Below are 20,722 nucleotides of genomic sequence, written 5' to 3' on the forward strand. Positions count from 1 at the left end.
CGACGTGGGGCTTGATCCCACGACCGTGAGATCGTGACCCGAGCCGAAATCAAGAGTCAGACGCTTAACCGAGTGTCTGCCCTCCAAGAGGCGAGGCAGAGGCCTGAGGACAGGTGCCCTCAAGGTGGCCCGGCCCCAAAGGTGTAGGCCAGAGAATCGCCCTCCTGGGTTTCCTCGGTGAAGGTCACTTGATTGGAGGGCCAAGGCGGGAGTGGGGGCCAAGCTGGAGTTGGGCTGGGCAGGCCGGTGTGGAGGAAAGAGCACACACATGGGAGTCAGACAGATCTGGCTTCAAATTCTGGCCCTGACGAATCACTGAGCCCTCTGAGCCTCGGTGTTGCCCTCCATAAAATGGGGCTGAGGCTGGCCGTGCACAGGTGTGAGCATTAGAGAGACAGAGAGAGCCCCCAGCTGAGGCCTGCGAAGGAAAGAATGAGCTGCCTGGGCCACCGTGCCCCTGGAGAGGACCACGCGTGCTCCCTGGGCCCTCGGGGGCAGGGCAGGATGCTAGGGGCTTGGCTGGGCAGGTGTCGGTCGGGAGCTGGGGAATCTGGAGGTGGGCGTGTGCCTGTGTCATGGTGGGACCAGTGCGGGCTGGCCTCTGCGTGGTTTGCCTAGACCCCGGGGTGGGGGTGCACAGGGCAGGGCCGGGTGTACAATCACCCGCAACCTTCTCCATGGCAACCGCAGAGCTTCAGGGATTCTGTGCTCCTGGTCACCGTGGTTCAAATCCCGGGAGAGGGATGAACCCCACTCCAGCCCCAGAAAAGGGACAAAACAGCTGTTCTGTCTGTTGAGGATTTGGGGATGGGGTTGGCGAGGGTGGGGGGACAGAGGGACAGAGCTGGGTGTGAAGACTGGGGCCGCCACCTAGGAGGGGGCGGGCGGGGCCTGTGGCTGGGTCTCAGAGACCTTGCTGGCTCTGGGGCTGTGCCCGCTCTGCCCCGGGGAGGGGCTGCACCTCCAAGTCCAAGTTCACAGGTGAGAGAGGCCGCTGGGAGCCGGCTTGGGGACAAGCCCTGGGGGGGGGGGGGTGGACCAGAGCACTGGTCTCATCACGGTTACAATGAGGCTCTTGGGCGCCCAGATGCTGCAACCCCACCATGGAAAGAGGTGGCCCTGGGGCACGTCTGTCCCGGTGATGCTTCTGTGCGCTCACGCAGGCACAGAGACGTGTGACAGACACGCACAGGTGCCAGTCTGGGCCATAGCTCAAGCCCGGGCGTCCAGAGTGCCTACCACACTCGCCCGACTCGCGAGCCAGCGGGAGGCGGGAAAGGTCACTCATGTTATATTCAAACTCAGGTTGCCCTTATGGTTTTCTTTTCCTACGAAAAGGATATACGTTCACGCTGGGGGAAATGGAAAGACGGGCACGAAGAAAATAGCCTTTCAGTTCATCTTGGCGTCATGTTGCCTTGAGATGACCCTTAACGAGACCGTGCCCTGTGCCATCCACCTGAATTGGCACACACACACACACGCACACGCACACACACGCACTTCAAACCAAGCAGAATGGCACATATTCTTTTCATTATCTGCTCTTTTATTTCATCGGATGTCACGGACACGTCTCTGGGGCAGGCACGTCTCCGGATGCCCTCCCAGTGTCCCACTGAGCCGTCAGCTGCACACATCACTTCCTCTTTTTTTTAACTTTTTTCGTTTTCATTCCAGTATAGTTAACGTGCATCCATTTTCTTTCTTTCTTTTTAATGTTTATTTATCGTGGAGGGAGAGCGCGAGCGGGGGAGGGGCAGGGAGAGAGAGAGAGAGAGAGGGAGACATAGAATCCGAAGCGGGCTCCAGGCTCCGAGCCGCCAGCACAGAGCCCGACGCGGGGCTCGAACCCACAGACCGCGAGACCATGACCTGAGCCGAAGTCGGACGCTTAACCGACTGAGCCCCCCAGGCGCCCTGCCATGCATCTGTTTTCTTAGCCAGGCCTCTCTGAGTACCTATTGCTTGATTAGGCTCCTGGAGGTTTCTCGCGGCTGTAAACCACGTTCCCGTGAAAACTTGCGCCATCGTCGGGCACATCTGTGATTTTCGCCTCACGGGACATTCCCAGGGGCGGGAAGGAGCGAACAAAGCCTCGTCGGCACAGGGTGGGGGCCTCCGAGCCAGGCGGCCCTGGCCTGAGACCCTGCTTTTCCGCTCTCCGGAGGGGTCGTCAGCATTGCAGAGCTGCAGATAAATCAAGGGTGACGATGACAGTCCCCACTGCCCGAGGATCTGGGGAGGAACTGATGACGCATGCAACGTGCTCTGGCGGACAGAATAACGGCCCCCCAGGGACATCCACGTCCCAGTGCCCAGAATCCGACATTAGATGGCCCTGGGAATTAGGGCAGCAGACGGAATCGGGTTTGCTAATCAGCTGACCTTAACTAGGGACATAACCTGGCAGGTGGGCCCGTTGCAATCACATGAGTCCTGAAAAGTAGAAGGGGGCGGAAGGAAGGCCAGAGCGCGCAACGTGGGGGCTCAGCCTGCTGGCCTGGAAACTAGGGGAAGGGGCTCTAGAAGCCGGGAAAGGCAAGGAAACCAATGCTCCGCTGGAGCCCCCAGAAGTAACCAGACCTGCCACACCTTGAACTTAGCCCAAGGAGGCTGTGGACCTCTGACCCTCCAGACGGTAAGACGATAAACTGGTGGTACTTTAAGCTCCTGAGCTCGAGGTGCTCTGTTATGGCAGCGATAGGGACCTCGGCCCGGTGCCTCACTCGGGCCCGCCCCGGGCCCCCCCCCACCCCCCGCTGCTGTGTCCATTGGACTCGCTGCCCCTGTCCCAGAATCAATGCCACCCATCAAATCTGAGGTCTCTGGGATCACGCAGCCCAGCAGCCCCTTCACAAATGGGGATACTGAGGCCCAGTGAGGCTGTCAGGGCCACACCAGGTGCCCAAGGCACCGTGCAGCTGCCCCTGACCCTCGTCCCCAGGCTCCTGGCTCCAGGCAGAGCCGCAGGGGGCCTGAACTCACCCCTTCCTGCCCTGAGCGCTCTGAACTGTTAAGTTCCCCTCCATGTTGTCCGAGCCCTTTCCCAAAGTCGCTGGTGGCCGGGCGCCACCCCCCCCCCCCCCAGCCTGGAACGTTGGCCTCCGTTAGAGTTGTAATTTGTCAAAATAAAGGGCAGGATCTTGGGGTTTCTGAAGATCCCCCCAACAACTATTTTCTGGCCACGGTGGGGCTGGGGTGGCAGGAGCCCTCTCCAGGAAACACGCCAGCGTGGGTATCACGGGCTGAGTTGTGTCCCCTGCCGCCAGAAACAAGACACCGAAGTCCTAACCCCCCCGGACCTCGGAACGTGACTGCATTTGAAGCCGAGGCCTTAATGATGGGCTTGAGTGAAAAAGAGGTCATGAGGGTGGGCCCCAATCCAGCAGGCAGGTGCCGCACAAGAAGAGGAAATTTGGACACAGACACAACAAAGGAAAACCATGAGAAGACACAGGAAGAAGACGGGGTCTAGCAACCAAGGAGAGGGGGCTTTGATCTTGGACTGCAACCTCCAGAACCGTGAGTGGATAAGTTTCTACTGTTTCAGCCCCCCGCCCCCCGCCCTAAGGCAGCGCTGGGACACTGATGCAGCGAGCTTATCAGGTCGGCTGGCTCTCCCCTATCGGCACAGGAAGAGCGAGCCTCGGGGGAGAGGGAGACACGCGCCAGGCTGGGGCGGGTCTGGAGCGTGGAGCCCTGCTCTGCGACCGGGCCTGCCCCACCCTGCCGGAGGGGCCGAGATACTTCTGGGCAGCGCGGGGAGAGCACTGTCCGGGGAGCCGCCCCGGAGGTCCTGGCGCGTCTGTAGACCCTACCACGGTGTCCTGAGCCCCTGCCCAGGGGAAGCTGAGGAAAGCGGTATGGCATGACGTCCCCGTGTCCCCGGGCCCTTCCCCGCTCGGGGAAAACTCCGCAAGGGGCAAGCAGAGGGACATCGGGAGTTAGGAAAATGCACGGACTCCCGGATCAGCTGCCATCTGGCTCCAGGACGAAAGTGAACATCTGGCCATTAGAGCGTTTATGTAACCCACGTGTGAGCACACGTGTCTGGGCGCGGGCTGGTGCCCAGGCCGCGCGCCCCCCCCCCCCCCGACTTGGCCCCGTGTGTGAAACGGGCCTCATAATAAGAGGGCTGTTGTGGGGGACCGGGTGATGCTGGACCACGATGCCTGGCATGAGGTCAGAGCTCAGCGAGCCCTCCCCGTGCCCCACAGAGCTCGCGCACTCGGGCACGTGTGCGCACACACGCACGCACACGTGGCTGGCTGGCTGGCCGGCCTCGGCTTTCTCCCGTGTGAAAGTACACGCGGGACATCTCTCAGCTGGCTTCCGGCCTCACTATTCTGTAACCTGCACCTACGTAGGAAGCGGTGCCCACCCAGGCTCACACACTGTGACCCTTCTACACCTGCATTCTGATGGGCATATTTGCATATGTGGCCCTGCTTGTGTTTATACACACGCGCGTGTGCCCTTGCACAGAGGCACACACGCGCACACACATATCTCTATAGATCAGGCTTGCCAGATTCAGCAAATGAAAATATAGGCTGCAGGGGGCGCCTGGGGGGCCCAGTCGGCGTAAGTGTCTGACTCTTGGTTTCTGCTCAGATCGTGTTCTCGCAATTCTTGGGTTCGAGCCTCGTGTTGGGCTCTGCGCTGACGGCGAGGAATCTGCCTGGGATCCTCTCTCTTCCTCTCTCTCTCTCTCTCTGGCCCTCCCCTGCTTGTGCTCTCTCTCTCTCTCTCTCTCTGTCTCAAAATAAGTAACTAAACTTTAAAAAAAAAAGAGCAACATGCCTTATTTTAAAACATATGTAGGTGGGGGCGCCTGGGTGGCTCGTCGGTTAAGCGTCCGACTTCGGCTCAGGTCATGATCTCACAGTCTGTGGGTTCGAGCCCCGCATCGGGCTCTGTGCTGACAGCTCGGAGCCTGGAGCCTGCTTCCGATTCTGTGTCTCCCTCTCCCTCTGGCCCTCCCCTGCTCATGTTCTGTCTCTCTCTGTCGCAAAAATGAATAAAAACATTTAAAAAATAAATTTAAAAATATAAAAATAATAAAAGGCAACTGATCTATGTTTAAAAAAAAAACATAGGTGCAATATTTGGGACATACTTAATACTAAAACACTGTTCACTTATTCAAAGTTCAAATTCACCGGGGTGTCCTATATTTTCTCTGGCAACCCTAATGTGTATAGGTCTGTGCACACGCACACACACACACACACACACTTTTACTCACGAAGACAGCAGGGTCCCCACGCCCAGCCTAGAACATGCCATCTCGTCTCCCCACCGGAATTTCCAAGGCCTTCCTGCATCTCATAATCGAACCCACAGCTGTTCCCCTGGCCACGGTGCAGCTCCGGGCCCCCCGTCCCTGAGGTCAATAGCCCGGCCCAGGTCTAGGCCTGCTGGTGGGAAGGGAGCACTTCCAGCCGGAGAGAGGTCCAGTTGGGGTCAGAGATGTAATCTGAGCCCCCTGAGGCCCAGCGTGGCCTCTTCTCCACCCGGTGCTGCAATCCCCTGGTGGTAGAGAGTCAGCACAAGGGGGTCCTGAGTCCCTCATTCCTCAACTCAGATCCTTTGGTGCAGAGAGAGGAGTCCGGGGAGGGGGGGGGTGGGGGGCGGGGGAGGACCCAGACCTACCCCTCCCCGTGTGACCTGGGTGGCCACCCACCCCCACCCCCCTTTAGAAGAGAGGAAGTCTAGTCCCGAGCCCCACAGCCCCAGGCCAGCGGATGTGGGAGCAAACATTTTTTGGTTGTTCCTCTGAGACATTTTTGTATGCATTCATAAAAATATAGATGTGTTTTGACAAAAAGTGACCGTACCCTATAGTTTTGTGACCTACTTTTTTCATTTCCTAACATACCATGGCATAAAATGAACCGACTTAAAAGAGTACACTTCAGGGGTATTTAGTATATTTGCAAGGTGGTACAACCACCACCTCTACCTGGTTCCAAAACCTTTTGTTTTATTATTATTATTTTTTTAATGTTTATTCATTTTGGGAGGAGACAGAGACAGAGCACGAGCGGGGGGGGGGGGGGGGAGGGGCAGAGAGAGAGAGGGAGACGCAGCATCCCAGGCAGGCTCCAGGCTCCGAGCCATCAGCACAGAGCCCGATGCGGGGCTCGAACTCACGGACCGCGAGATCACGACCTGAGCCGAAGGCGGACGCTCAACCGACGGAGCCACCCGGGCGCCCCTCCAAAACCTTTTAGTCACTCCAAAATCAAACCCAGGGGCGCCTAGGTGGCCTCACAGGTTAAGCGGCTTCAGCTCTGATCTTGATCTCAGGGTCGTGAGTTTAAGCCCCACATCGGGCTTCATGCTGGGCATGAACCTACTTATAGAATAAATAAAGCTTTAAAAAAATCCAAAACCCATACCTCCTACTCCGTGAGCCCCCGTCCCCCTTCCCCGCCCCCCCCACCCCCAGCCCCTGGAAGCTCCCAGTCTGCTTTCTGTCTCTATGGATTTGCCTCTTCCGATGGAATCCTACAACACGTGACTTTTTGTGTCCGGCTCCTTTACTGTCACGTCTTCACAGTACACCCGTGTTGTAGCAGGTGTCAGGACTCCATTCCTTTCTGTGGCTGAGTCGCCATGAATATCCCGTTGTCTGGATGATCCGCATTTTGGGTCCCTCCGTCCTCGGGTGGATATTTGGGTCGTTGGCGCTTTCTGGCTGTTGCGAACGGTGCCGCCATGAACACTGGGCACAAGCGTTGGCTGGGTGCCCGCTGTTAGTTCTTTGAGGCACGCACCTCGGAGTAGAACGTCTGGGGCGCGGGGCAACCCCGTGTGTGACCCTTGGAGGGACCGCCGACTGGTATCCACAGCGGCTGCACCGCTTTATGTTCCCGCCAGTGGGGGACGAGGAGTCCTAATTTCCCCACCTGCCTGCCCACACCTTACCTGCCTTTTCACTGTGGCCCTGCTAGCGAGCACTGAGGCAGAGACCCGGTTTTCGTGTAAATACAAGTAACACGGTTACAGCCCTTGTCCGCGCCTCTTTGCACAGTTGGCTTCTTGTGTTAAACTCCTACCAGTGGCATTGTTCCGGCCAGGAGTGAGTGTGCCCGGGCTTGTGTTCTTGAAAAGGTGTGGGGGGGGGGCGGGGGGCGGGGGGCGGGGGCGCCTGGGTGGCTCAGTCGGTTGAGCATCTGACTTGATTTCAGGTCAGGTCGTGATCCCGGAGTCATGGGGTCAAGCCCCTCATTGGGCTCCACCCTGAGCATGGAGACTGCTTAAGATGCTCTCTCTCCCTCCTTCTGCCCCTCTTCCCTGCTCGCACGCTGTCTGTCCCTAACATAAAAATAAAAAAAAATGTAAAGGATCTTGGCGAGTGTTCCGAATGGATCATTAAAGAGGTTGTCTACTAGGATAAGTGAATTACACCAAAATGGGCCCGGGAAGTAGGACACTTGAATGTAACCACTAAAGAATATTAGAGAATTAAATATTCTTTTATGCAAGGACTGTGTTAAGGAATGGAACAATGACAGACAACGCCAGGACTAGAAGGTGACCCTACCAGAACTTCAAGGGGCAGATACTTCTTTTTTTTTTTTTAAATTTTTTTTTTTCAACGTTTATTTATTTTTGGGACAGAGAGAGACAGAGCATGAACGGGGGAGGGGCAGAGAGAGAGGGAGACACAGAATCGGAAACAGGCTCCAGGCTCTGAGCCATCAGCCCAGAGCCCGACGCGGGGCTCGAACTCCCGGACCGCGAGATCGTGACCTGGCTGAAGTCGGACGCTTAACCGACTGCGCCACCCAGGCGAGATACTTCTAATAGTATACAAAATTCACAGAGGACCGATAAGGAGGGACTCTCTCTTCTAGACCAGTCTAACCCGGATAACTAAGCCAGACAAGAACAGGACAAGAAAGGAAAACTATAGACACGTTTCACTCACGAATGTGAAGGTAAGACATCAAACAAATACAACTAACGCGTTAGCTGAATACAACACTGTCTAAAAATACATAACGCAGGGGCGCCTGGGTGGTTCAGTCAATTGAGCGTCCGACTTCGGCTCAGGTCACGATCTCACAGCTCATGGGTTTGAGCCCCGGGTCGGGCCCTGTGCTGACAGCTGGGAGCCTAGAGCCTGCTTCAGATTCTATGTCTCCCTCTCTCTTTCTTCTGTTCCTCTGCTCACGCTCTGACTTTCGCTCTCTCAAAAATAAATAAACTTAAAAAAAATTTTTAAAGCAAAAACAAAAAACTGCTTCATGCACGTGATGAAATGAACCATATCCCAAGATTTCGCAAGGGATGGTTCACCATCAGGAAAAATCAATCGGTGTCATTGAACACATTGACTGATTAAAGGAGAAAAAAACAAAATACAGGATCATCTTAACGGATGCCAAAGGAGTATTTGTAAAAGTTCGACATAAACTCTTGGTAACAGCTTCTCAGCCGTTCAGAAATGGAAGGGAACTACTCTGGCTTGATAAATGGGGAAACATTAGCAGCCTTTCCTCCAAGGTTAGAAACAAGAAACATTCAGGGCACCTGGGTGGCTCAGTCGGTTGAGCGTCCAACTTTGGGCTCAGGTCATGATCTCGCGGTTCGTGGGTTCGCGCCCCGCACCGGGCTGTCAGTGCGGAGCCCGCTCGGGGGTCCTCTGTCCCTCTCTCTCTCAGCCCCTCCCCAGCTTGTGCTCTCAACCATCAGTAAAACATGAAAAACAAACGAGAAGTGTTCTGTGTACTTTACTGCTTCTTCTGTCAACAGTGAGTATTTCTGCGGTTTGGGACACCCAGGGCGTGGGGTTTTGCAACGGCAGCCCTGGCAAATTCCTGCAGAGACCGAACGTTTTCTGGCGAGGTTGTTGACTGTTGGATTTGTTCTTGGCGAGTTGCCTGTCCCTGTCATCTGTCCTTCCCTTGTTCAGGAACCTGAAGTGTGTTGAGAGCCCCTCACCTGGGCAGATCAGCGGCCGGCCATGCTGAGAGCGAGATCTTGCTGCCGGACAGAAGTAAAAAGGTCCCCAGAAGCAGGTGGCCTCTCTTAGGATGGTGGGAATGGCTTTCAATTATTCAAGGAACCAGGAGCCCACCTGCAGAGGTGTGGGCGTGGTCTCCCCAGGGTGATTGTTTCCAGGCTCCCCAGGTGATTCAAGAACCAGCAACCTTGACCCTCAGCTGGAGAAGTCAATGGCGTCCAGCTGGGGGGGGGGGGTGGCCCAGGCCTCTGCCCCCAGGCTGATTCAGCAAGGCCTGGGTACCTATTTCTATCAATCCCGCTGCGGGCGAGGAGCAGGGGCGTCTCACCCCCCCACACACACTGGTTTGTGTTTATTCTGTTTGCGCAAGTCATGCTGTTGCCAGAGCCACTGCGTGTTAATCCAGTGGTGTTCCCACCTGCACATGAACCCAAACCAGGCTCTGGGTCCGCGGGACTGGACCGCGGCAACCAACTTCCCATCAGCGTCTGCGCAACTTTGGGCAAGCCTCTCGACTGCTCAGGGCTTCGGTTTTGGCGCCTCTAACTTGGGAGGAATGGGGTTGTTTGGAGAATTAGCTGTGCCGGAGTTTCAATCCTGGGACGGTTCGGGTGCGTGAGTAGATCAAGTCTGTCTGCCGTGGGGTGAGGCTGGGTTTCTGTTACTTGGAACCAGTAGGGACTGGAGCGGACAGGAGGCTGTTGGGAGGTGGGGGGGGGGGTCGGTCGTGGAGGCGAAGGGTGTTCACTGTAACCAGGGTGGGGTGAGCAGGCTCACTGGAGACTGGACCACTCCTCAGTCCCCTACCCCCAACCCCAGGAAACGGGGGGAAAGCCACGTTGACCCCCTGCCCCTGTCTCCAAGTCTAGGTGATCCCAGACAAGCGTAACAGTTGCTTGCACAGATAAAATCTACAAAAATATTCTACTGCCGACACTCACCCAAACCTCTGAGCTGGCCACCTGTCCTTACTCGCTAGGCTCACAAAGAGCGGGTCCCGAAATCACGAGGGGGCTGACCTACATTTCCTGACATCTTTACGCGATCAGGCCTCCTTATGTGTAGTATGCATCCTCTATTTCTCTTACCTGCTTTCCGTGAAATGGTATCATTTGCTGCATAATTCTTATATTTCAGATATATTAGCCTTATTCTCTTTTTTTTTAATGTTTATTTATTTTGGAGAGATGGGGGGGAGGGGGAGGAGACAGAGAATCCCAAGCAGACCACGACTGTCAGTGCAGAGCCCGGTGCGGGGCTCGAACCCACAGACTGCAAAATCGTGACCCGCGCCGCAACCAAGAGTCGGACGCTTAACCGACTGAGCCACCCGGGGCACCCTCCCCCTGCCGCCAGTTTTTCAGTAATCTCTACACCCAACGTGGGGTTTGAGCTCACAACCCCAAGATCAAGAGTCGCACGCTCCGTCGACTGAACCCCCCTTCTTGACCCTTTTTGAATTGAGTTTTTAAAAATTTTTTTTAATGTTTTCTATTTCATTTTTGAGACGGAGACAGAGCATGGATGGCGGAGGGTCGGAGAGAGAGGGGGACACAGAATCCGAAGCGGGCTCCAGGCTCTGAGCTGTCAGCACAGAGCCCGACATGGGGCTCGAACTCACGAACCGTGAGATCATGACCTGAGCCGAAGTCGGAAGCTCAACCGACTGAGCCACCCAGGCGCCCCTGGAATTGAGTTTTTAGGTTTTTTCCTTTTCACTTTACTCTCTCAGATTCGAAATACATGCTATTTCTGTTGCTTTACTTGCCTCGGCCCAAACGTAAGCGCGCGCAGTCGGCTTGCAGCCGAAACCTCGCAATGCCTGCCTCTGTCCCGAACAACACACGGTCTGTGGCTTCAAGCCGCCCCCTCTCCGGTTTCTAGGGTTGTCCAGTAAGTCCCAAGTGTCTCTTGGTTGAAGCCCCAGAGGAAACCCTTGTGTTCTATGCCCTGACCTACGCTGTTAGGGCTTAATTTACTCTTCCTTCTTGGATCTTCAGGTACCCGATCGTCTTATTCTCAAGTATTTCCTTGTGAACTCGTGAGCAGGAGGCAGGAAAACTCTGGACGTGCGTCCAGCTGTGGCTTTGAAGTCCTTACTTCCCCCGTGTCTCTTAGCTTCTCTCCCCTTCCCTCTCTACTTTGCATTCTGAGAAAAAAAAAAAAAAACTCTGATACATCTTTACTTTTGTTTCAAATCTAGTCAATTGATGGCCATTTTATTGGAAATATATTTTTCACGTCTAGGGGCGTCCGGGTGGCTCGGTCAGTGGAGCATTGGCTCTTGATTTTGGCTCCGGTTGGGATCCTGGGGGTGTGGGATCGAGCCCCGCCTTGGGCTCTGTGTTGAGCGAGGAGCCTGCTTGGGATTCTCTCTCTCTCTCTCTCTCTCTCTCTCTCTCTCTCTCAAATAAAATTAATTAATTAAAAAATGACAGATATTTTTCACTTCTAGGAGTATCATTTGCTTTTTTCAAGATTTTATTTGTTTTTTAAATTTAATTTATTTTTTAAATTTACATCCATATTAGCATATAGTGCAACAGTGATTTCAGGAGTAGATTCCTTAGTGCCCTTGACCCATTTAGCCCCTCCCCCTCCCACAACCCCTCCAGCAACCCTCTGTTTGTTCTCCATATTTAAGAGTGTCTTCTGTTTTGTCCCCTCCCTGTTTTTACATTATTTTTGCTTCCCTTCCCTTACGTTTGTCTGTTTTGTCTCTTAAAGTCCTCATAGGAGTGAAGTCATAGGATATTTGTCTTTCTCGGACTAATTTCGCTTAGCATAATACCCTCTGGTTCCAGCCCCCTAGGTGCAAATGGCAAGATTTCATTCTTTTCGGTTGCCGCGTAATATTCCATTGTATATACATACCACATCTTCTTTATTCATTCCTCCGTCGATGGACATTTTGGCTCTTTCCATCCTTTGGCTATTGTCGAGAGTGCTGCTATAAACATGGGGGTGCATGTGTCCCTTCAAAACAGCACACCTGTATCCCTTGGATAAGTGCCTAGTAGTGCAGTTGCTGGGTCATAGGGTAGTTCTATTTTTAGTTTTTTGAGGACTCTCCATACTCTTTTCCAGAGTGGCTGCACCAGCTTGCATTCCCACCAGCAGTGCAAAAGAGAGCCTCTCTCTCCACATCCTCGCCAACATCTCTTGTTGCCTGAGTTGTTCATGTTGGCCATTCTGACCGGGGTGAGGGGGGTCTCTCATTGTGGTTTTGATTTGTATTTCCCTGATGATGAGGGATGTGGAGCATTTTCTCATGTGTCGGTTGGCCATCTGGATGTCTTCTTTGGAGAAGTGTCTATTCATGTCTTTTGCCCATTTCTTCACTGGGTTATTTGTTTTTTGGGTGTTGAGTTTGATTTTAAGATTTTATTTTTAAGCAATTTCTACCTCCAACATGGGAGTTGAACTCACAACCCTGAGATCAACAGTTGCACATTCCACTGAATGAGCCAGCCAGGCTCCCCCACTTTGACGTGTGTGTGTGTGTGTATACACACATGCATTTTATTTATTTATTTATTTTAATTTTTTTTTTAACATTTATTTATTTTTGAGACAGAGAGAGACACAGCATGAACGTGGGAGGGGCAGAAAGAGAGGGAGACACAGAATCGGAAGCAGGCTCCAGGCTCTGAGCCATCAGCCCAGAGCCCGACGCGGGGCTCGAACTCGCGGACTGCGAGATCGTGACCTGAGCTGAAGTCGGACGCTCAACCGACTGAGCCACCCAGGCGCCCCCACACATGCATTTTAATCAGGGTCATATATATGTTTATTTATTTTGAGAGCTTGAGCAGGGGAGGGACAGAGAGAGAGGGAGAGAGAATCCCAAGCAGGCTCCACACTGTCACTGCAGAGCCCCACGCGGGGCTCGATCTCACAAACCGTGAGATGATGGCCTGAGCTGAAATCAAGAGTCAGACGCTCAACCGACTGAGCCACCCAGGTGCCCACCCCCTCCCCCCCATTTGCCTTTTCAATCTGTCCTTTCCCGATCGCTCTTTTTTGTCACGTTGTGCCCTTGATCTCTGGACGTGGGGAACACTCTGGCCGTTCTGGTTCTGGACCTGACCATTCCCACACCCGCAGTGCTTGAGGGGTCATGCTCCTGCTGACTTGCCTTCACTATGTCATTAATCTCTGTCTGCGAGTTCACGGCTTGGTCTTGGTCTGTGAGCACCCCCCTGGGGGCCTCCTTTGGCCACGGCATTTTCTTTCAGTGAGGGTTGGCTCTGCTTCTGCTTTAAAGCTGGGATGTCCTCTTCCAGGCTCAGAACTGCGGCCGGAAGCCAGGTCCTGCGCCGCTGTTGCTGGTGGGGGTATCCCCGCAGCACTGTCGCCATAGGAGCGTGGCCTCCGGGCACCTCTGTGCACTGGCTAAGCTGGACGAGTTTCCTGCTCTCTGGCCCTAACGCTGCCCCCTGCCTCCCCCCAGCTGCTGCCACCCTGGCCTCAGCACCTGGCTGTCCACGCGTCCCTCTTCAGCTCCCGAGGCCCCAGCTCACATTTGTTCATTTGTCTTCTGTTTGGGGATTCTTCTTTTCAACGTTTTTTTTTTGTTTTTTGGGTTTTTTTTTGTTTTTTTTTTAATTTATTTTTGGGACAGAGAGAGACAGAGCATGAACAGGGGAGGGGCAGAGAGAGAGGGAGACACAGAATCAGGAACAGGCTCCAGGCTCCAAGCCATCATCCCAGAGCCCGACGCGGGGCTCGAACTCACGGACCGCGAGATCGTGACCTGGCTGAAGTCGGACGCTTAACCGACTGCGCCACCCAGGCGCCCCTGGGGATTCTTCTTTTAAGACTTTTCCATCCGGGGTCCGTTTTATGTGGCAGGCGTGTTCTTCAGAGCTCCCGCGGTTCTGATTAAAAAACCAAGGCCCCTCGAGCCCTGGAATTTGAGCCCACACGTGTGCAGCTGAAAACCCACGATCCTCAACCACGTCCCAGGCTTCTGACTGTTGGTGATGGAGCCACGATCCTCCCAAAGGCTGGCGACGGGTGCCGGGTGCCCCCACGCTGAATGGCCAGACCGCTTTGCTTTTAGAGTTCTCCTGGCTTCTCTGAAGGCTTTCCTGCCTCCCCTTCGGGTCGCCTCTTCAGGTTTCTCCACGCGCTGCAGACGGGGCCTGGGCTCCATACGGTCTGTGCACGGTCACGGGAGCCCCGGCCGGGTCTGGCAGGCTCACCTGCGATCTAAGCACAGACCTTCACCACGGACTTGGACAGTGCCCACCTTTTTTCTGCCTGTTTTCTCGGCCACAGTTGGGGATGGGGGACCTCCAGGGTCATGAGATGCCTGCTATGTAGACAGGGTGATAAGTGAATTCATCTGAAAGCCTGGGACTGTGGTGATGAAGAGCCTACGCCTTGAGGTCAGACCGACTGGGACCCAAGTGGTTGTTCTGCTCAGAGCTGCGTGACCCCGGGGCAAGCCCACTCCTGGGTCTGAGCCTCGGTTTCTTCACCCGCACCATGGGTATAACGATCGTATCGTAGTCCTGGAGTGCTGGTGGCTGGTGAGTGAGCTTATCCACATAGACAGGTCAGCGTGTGATGGCCACTTGGCTAGAGCTGAATAAACGTGTGTGTGTGTGTGCGTGACCCACAGAGAGCTTTTCAGCAGGGCTTCCTGGTGCCAGGTTCCATGCTAGCCCCCCCCCTTTTTTTTCATCTTTTTAAAAATTTCTTTTGAAGTTATTTATTTTGAGGGGGGGGGAGAGAGAGAATGAGTGGGGTAGGGGCAGAGAGAGAGGGAAAGAGAATTCCAACCAGGCTTCATGCCGTCTGTGCAGAGCTGATGCGGGGCTCAAACTCATGAACCATGAGATCACGACCCAAGCCAATACCAAGAGGCAGATGTAGGGGTGCCTGGGTGGCTCAGTCAGTTAAGCGTCCGACTTCCGCTCAGGTCATGGTCTCGCGGTTTGTGGGTTCGAGTCCCGCGTCGGGCTCCGTGCTGACAGCTAGGAGCCTGGAGCCTGCTTCGGATCCTCTGTCTCCCTCTCTCTCTGCTCCCACCCCCGCTTGTGTTCTGTCTCTCAAAAATGAATAAATGTTTAAAAAAAATGTTTTTTTTTTTTAAAGAGTCAGATGTTTAACCACCTGAGCCACCCGGGCACCCCCATGCTGGGCCCTTTACGCACATCGCCATGTTTTTGCCTCACAGCCCTAAGAGGTAAGACTTCGATTATCAGTAATTGAAGGGGGGGGTACGTGGAAGCCTCGTGAGGTGGGCAGCCAGCTGAGAAAGGTGGGTGCTTCGAGAGGAGCCCTCCAGCCTCTGGCTGAAAGCCAGCCCTTTTCACCAACCACATCCTGGCTCTTTGGGCCTCTGGGCTTCCAAAGGAGGTGGGAGGTCACTCTCCCCCCACCCCCCCCCCCACCCCCCGAGGTCAGGATCATGTTCTAGGCCTCTGGGCCCCCCAGCCCAGCCCCTGGTGTGTTCCCAGGCTGGCTGAAGAAACAAGCAAAATGCAGGAACTTCCTGTTTCCCTACCCCCCTTTCCTGCCCCAGGAGTGCCCCCTCCCCACTTGACAAAACTCTGAAGAAGGGCCGGAAAGTGGCAGGCTTTATCTTCCCCTCCTGGGAGGAGAGGCCTGGTTGGAATGTGTCCCCTGATAACAGGGCTTGTGAGGGGCTGGGGCCGGCGGCTGCTTGCCACGGGCTCTGGGACGTGTGGTGCTGACAGATAAGGGCTCTAAAGGGCATCAGAACCGCAGCCCCAACGACATGAGCCGTAGGCAGGGAGTGAGGAGGGGCCAACGTTGCCGAATTCCCATGCGGGGAGCACAACTATGGCGGAGAGGGGGCCATTAAAAGGAGAATTTGCTAGTGATGAGATTTTCTTAATGAGCCATTAAGTTATTCAACAAATGTTACAGAGGCCAGGCTGAATGAACGAGCTGAGAATCAAGGTTAAGAGTGAGGGCTCTGGGGGCGCCTAGGTGGCTCAGTGGGTCAAGCGTCCAACTCTTGATTTCAGCTCAGGTCATGATCCCTGGGTCAAGCCCCGCGTTGGGCTCCATGCTGAGGGTGACGCCGGCTTGAGATTCTCTCTCCCTCTCTCTCTTTCTCTCTCTCTCTCTCTCTGCTCCTCTCCCCAGCTTGCATGCTCGCTCGCTCTCAAAAAAACGAAAGGCTTTGGAATCAGCCAGATGTGGGCTCAAGGCCTGGCTCTGTCACTTGGTGGCCTGTGACTTTGCCTTGTGGGCCTCAATGTCTTCATCTGTAAAGTGGGAGAACAAACATGAGGATCTGCGGGGGTGACGTGTGCATCTCGGGCTCCAGGGTCCGGCCCATCCTCAGTAAACAAGTTTTTAAACCGTGACTCAGGAATTCTGACGGCCTGGTGGTCAAAGACGATCTTAGCTCCGCCTGCCACTGTGGGGCCGTGTGGGGGTCTAAAGGCAGCAATGCGGGTTTTGCGTGGGGGTGTAGGGCAGCCCCCTGGAGCCTGGGATGGGAAGGGGTGCAGAGGGCTGAGAACCTGAACCTAGCAGGCCTGTCCCCTGGGGCATTTGTCTTTCGGTGCACCTGCCTCATTTCGTCCTTTGCTGTCTGGCCCCTTCTGCTATCATGGCCCCCCTCGCACAGACCCTCATTATCCCCTCCCCAAATCCTGGTGTGGTGTTCTTTCCTTCAGCCAGTGCCCACCCCATAGGACCGGAGGGCCCGAGGCCCAGTTCCAAATGCCCGGGAGAGCTCATGGTAAGACCAGCTTCTGTGTGGTCCCCTGCTGAGCCCACTCAGCAGTGGCAGCTGGCTGGTGGCCCCGTGTGGGCAGTCGGTGGGCAACAGGACCCCCAGGGACCAGGACAGGGCTGGGCGCACAGCAGGCCCTCAAGAAAGCATTTTCTGGAAGAACAGCTCTTGCTTCGTAGCCCCCGCCATGTGCCAGGTGGTTTAGGAACGCTGCCTGACCTCAGCCCCGGGGAGGGGGGGGTCTTGTCTCCACAGTTAGGTGAAGTGATTTGCCCCCCCCCAGGCCACGTGGCAACTCAGAACTGTGGGGCGTCCGGCCTGCGGTGGGCAGTGCAGGTGGGAGCGATAGGGCACCAGGGAGTCAGGAATATTCCTGCCGTGCTCAGCCCCTGAGTCTTGTGATGCTGAAACTCAAGAGCCCCCTGACTCAGCAGGATATTAATAAGCCTGGCGGGCTCCCAGGGGGCCGGCTCTGCCAGGGGCTAGAGCCGGAAGACTGAGCCCTGTGGCCTGGGATCTCCCTCCCCATGTCCCCAGCTGGTCCCAAAGCTCCAGCTTCTTCCCCAGGCCCTCCTGATCCCCTGCCCTGCCCCCTACTCTCCTGGCAGTGATTCTCCTGGAGGAGACCCCTCCCCACCCGCTGAGCATGCCTGAGAAAATCCCACTGAGGTTAAGGAAACCATCTAGAAGGGACCCAGAAGGAAAGATGGAGCCAAAACGCATGGGGACAGGGGACAGAGGGCAGGGGTCAATTGTTGGGGCTCTTGGGGTCAGAGGTGAGTTCACACTCCCTCTCTCCCACTCACCACGTGGAGACCTGGAACCCTTTAACAAGGGACAAACCCTTTAACAGAGCCTTAGCTCCTTAATCCGTGAAGCAGGGGTGCTAAGAGCACCTAGCCCTAGATCTGCAGTGAGGGCCCCAGGAGGTAGTTGTCACAGAAGGCCCGTCTCGGGAACGACAGCTCCTTCTCACCTGTCACCCCCACATCGGGTGCGGGTGGCCACTGACAGCTGGTTGGTCGGGTCCGGACTGGGTTTCTGTCCCACAGTGCCCTCTAGTGGGGAAGTGTGGTTATTGCCGGTCGTGTGGGCTGTACTCCTTCTGAACCCCCAGGAGTCTAAAATGTGCCCTTACTGATTGACTTAAGTTCACGGTCCCTATTATGCACAGGAGGTCAGGCTAAGAGGAAGGAGACCCATTCCCTTCAGCCTCCCTTGGCATCAATGACCTCTGTCCAGTCCTGTCCTGGGTCCTGCTCCCTGTAGCCTGGACGAGTCACAACCTCCCTGACCTCATCTGTGGATGAGACATAGAACCTAGAGGAACAGACCCAGGAGGCAGGCATTCAGGAAGCGGCGGTGACCAGGGGTCTGCACCCGGGGCAACCGGGGGCCCTGACAGTTGCAGATGCAGAAGGCTTGGAGCCCCCAGGGGGAGGGGTCCCTTGCCATGGCTGCCAGACTGGAACAAATATTTGCTCCCAGCAGACCCAGCCTGTCTTTGCCCGGCCTCCTAGCACCCCCAGCTCCTCCCAGAGGCTGAGGACCCCGTGTCCTTAAATGAATGTCCATTTGCTGAAGATTCCCGGGGGTGGGGGCTGCATCTCCTGGAAAGTATCTGCATTCTTCGTCTCGGCCGTCCCCCCACCCCAGTAAAACCCTTCCTGTCTTTGGAGCTGTTGAGAACGGAATCAGGGCCAGTGAGCACAGGCCACAGGGGAGCTGAGCTCCGTGGAGCATAACGTGTCCCGTGATTACCCAGAGCAGGCAGGGACCTCCCAGTTGTATCTCTGCAGAGCGGTGACCGCTCGGCCCGCGTGTTGGAGGTGAGCCCACTGGAGAAAGAGCCAAACTGGCTGAACTCGGGTGTCTCTTCCAACCCGGAGAGGCTCTCTTTCTTCCAAACTAATTTCTACTAGCTTATTTTTAACAAGGTAATGAAAGAACAGAGTTTGAAAAGAAAAAAAAAGGGGGGGGCATGAGAAGGTTTATCCTGGAATATCACTGTCCCCCTTTCTCCACCTCCCCAGGCCATCCCCCCCCCCCCACACCGAGACACAGCCCTCAGGCTTCCAGCTGTTTCCCTGAACAATCTCCTCCGTCTTTTCTAAATCCACGTTTGCCCAGGTCCTTCTGGATTTGTCAGTTTCAAACGCTAGCTATTAGCTTCCTACCAGGGCTCTTAAGGGCTCAACTTTCTTACCTCGCCCCCTCCTTCCACAGCTCACCTTCCCTGCGTTCCCCCAAAGTGCTTACCCTCAACTTCCCAAAATGGTTCCATCACAAGTTCGGTAAAAATAACCAGAGTTTATCACGAGTATGCAACTGTGGGACCCAGTATTTCACTGAGATCTAGTCTTCAGCCTGCACGGGTGGCTGGCTGGCTGTCAGTAGAGTGTGTGACTTGCTCTTGGGGTCATGAGTTGGAGTTCCGTGTTGGGTGTAGAAATTACTTAAAAAAAAAAAAAAAGCAGCAGCAGGTGCCTGGGCGGCTGTCGGTTGAGCGTCTGACTTCAGCTCAGGTCATGATCTCGCACTTCATGAGTTCAAGCCCCGCATCAGGCTCTCTGCTGACGGCTCAGAGCCTGGAGCCTGCTTTGGATCCTGTGTCTCCCTCTCTCTCTGCCCCTCCCCTGCTTCTGCGTGTGTGTGCGTGTGCGCGTGTGTGTGTGTGCGCGCGCGCTCTCTCAAAAATAAACATTAAAATAAATAAACTTAAAAAAAAAAACCAGGAGTCAGTTGCTCAACTAACTGGGCCACCCAGGTACCCCTGAATATCTGACTTTGACTAAAGAAAGCTTCCTTTTCCACATTGTCAACTAATTTCCCTGAAAAACTATAAAGGGATCACGTTTTTATGTTCTTAACAAGTAGGAAAAAAAAAAAACCCAACAAGTTCATCAAAAATCTACTTAAATTCTTTGTCTAGAAGATTTTCGGTTTGCTTTTGATTTTTTTTTTTTTTCAAGTAGGCTCCACCACACCTAATGTGGGGCTCGAGCTCACGACGCTGGGATCAGGAGTCGCACGCTCTACCCACTGAGCCAGCCAGGCGCCCCTGTTTGGAAGATTTTTAAACAGATTAGAAAACTCCATCCCCAAGTTACTTAAGTTTGCAGATATAAGAGCTCTTATGTGTGACCAAATCACGTAATACTAGAAACATGCCGAACGTCCGTTTTTCATAACGCCCTCTCTGTAGCAGACATTTGTCAAAAAGTAATCTTTGTACCATTCTTTGCCTTGACTTCAGATAGCGCGTGTCCATGTTTATTATGGCAGATCTCTTGGGTAGCACGCTGCTGAGAACCACTTGTCTCCACTGCAAAGGCCAGGAAGTTGGGAGCATGTGACTTTTTGTAAAAGAAATATGCGAAACCTGTGTGTAAGTTACAGAGTCCGTGTGAATTCCTTGCCTTGGGGTAACCAGTGAACTGCTCTGTGATGCCAACATTTTTATGATCATTCCCTTACCTTATGGGAAAACATTGGAAGGGGGGGGGCGCCTAGGTGGCTCAGTTAAGCATCTGACTCTTGATCTCAGCTCAGGTCTTGATCTCAGGGTTGTGAGTTCAAGTTCCACATTGGGCTTCACAATGGACCCCACATTGGGCATAGAGCCTACTTAAAAAAAAAACACTGGGGGGCACCCAAGTGGCTCATTCGGTTAAGTGTCCTACTCTTGACTTCGGCTCAGGTCATGATCTCACAGTTTCGTGGCCCTGACAGCCAGGAGCCTGGTTGAGATTCTCCCTTTTTCTCTGCCTCTCTCTCTCTCTCTCTCTCTCAAAATAAATAAATAAACTTTAAAAAAATCAGAAGATTCTATTATATAAAGTATATTTTGTGGACACTTGGTTGGCTCCATTGGTAGAGAGTGTAACTGTTGATCTCGGGTGGTGAGTTTGAGCCCCACGTTGGGGCTCGAGTTTATTTTATTTTATTATTATTTTTTTAACATTTATTTATTTTTGAGACAGAGAGACAGAGCATGAACGGGGGAGGGGCAGAGAGAG

The sequence above is a fragment of the Prionailurus bengalensis genome, chromosome D4 (genome assembly GCF_016509475.1).
Source record: "Prionailurus bengalensis isolate Pbe53 chromosome D4, Fcat_Pben_1.1_paternal_pri, whole genome shotgun sequence".
NCBI lineage: Eukaryota > Metazoa > Chordata > Mammalia > Carnivora > Felidae > Prionailurus > Prionailurus bengalensis.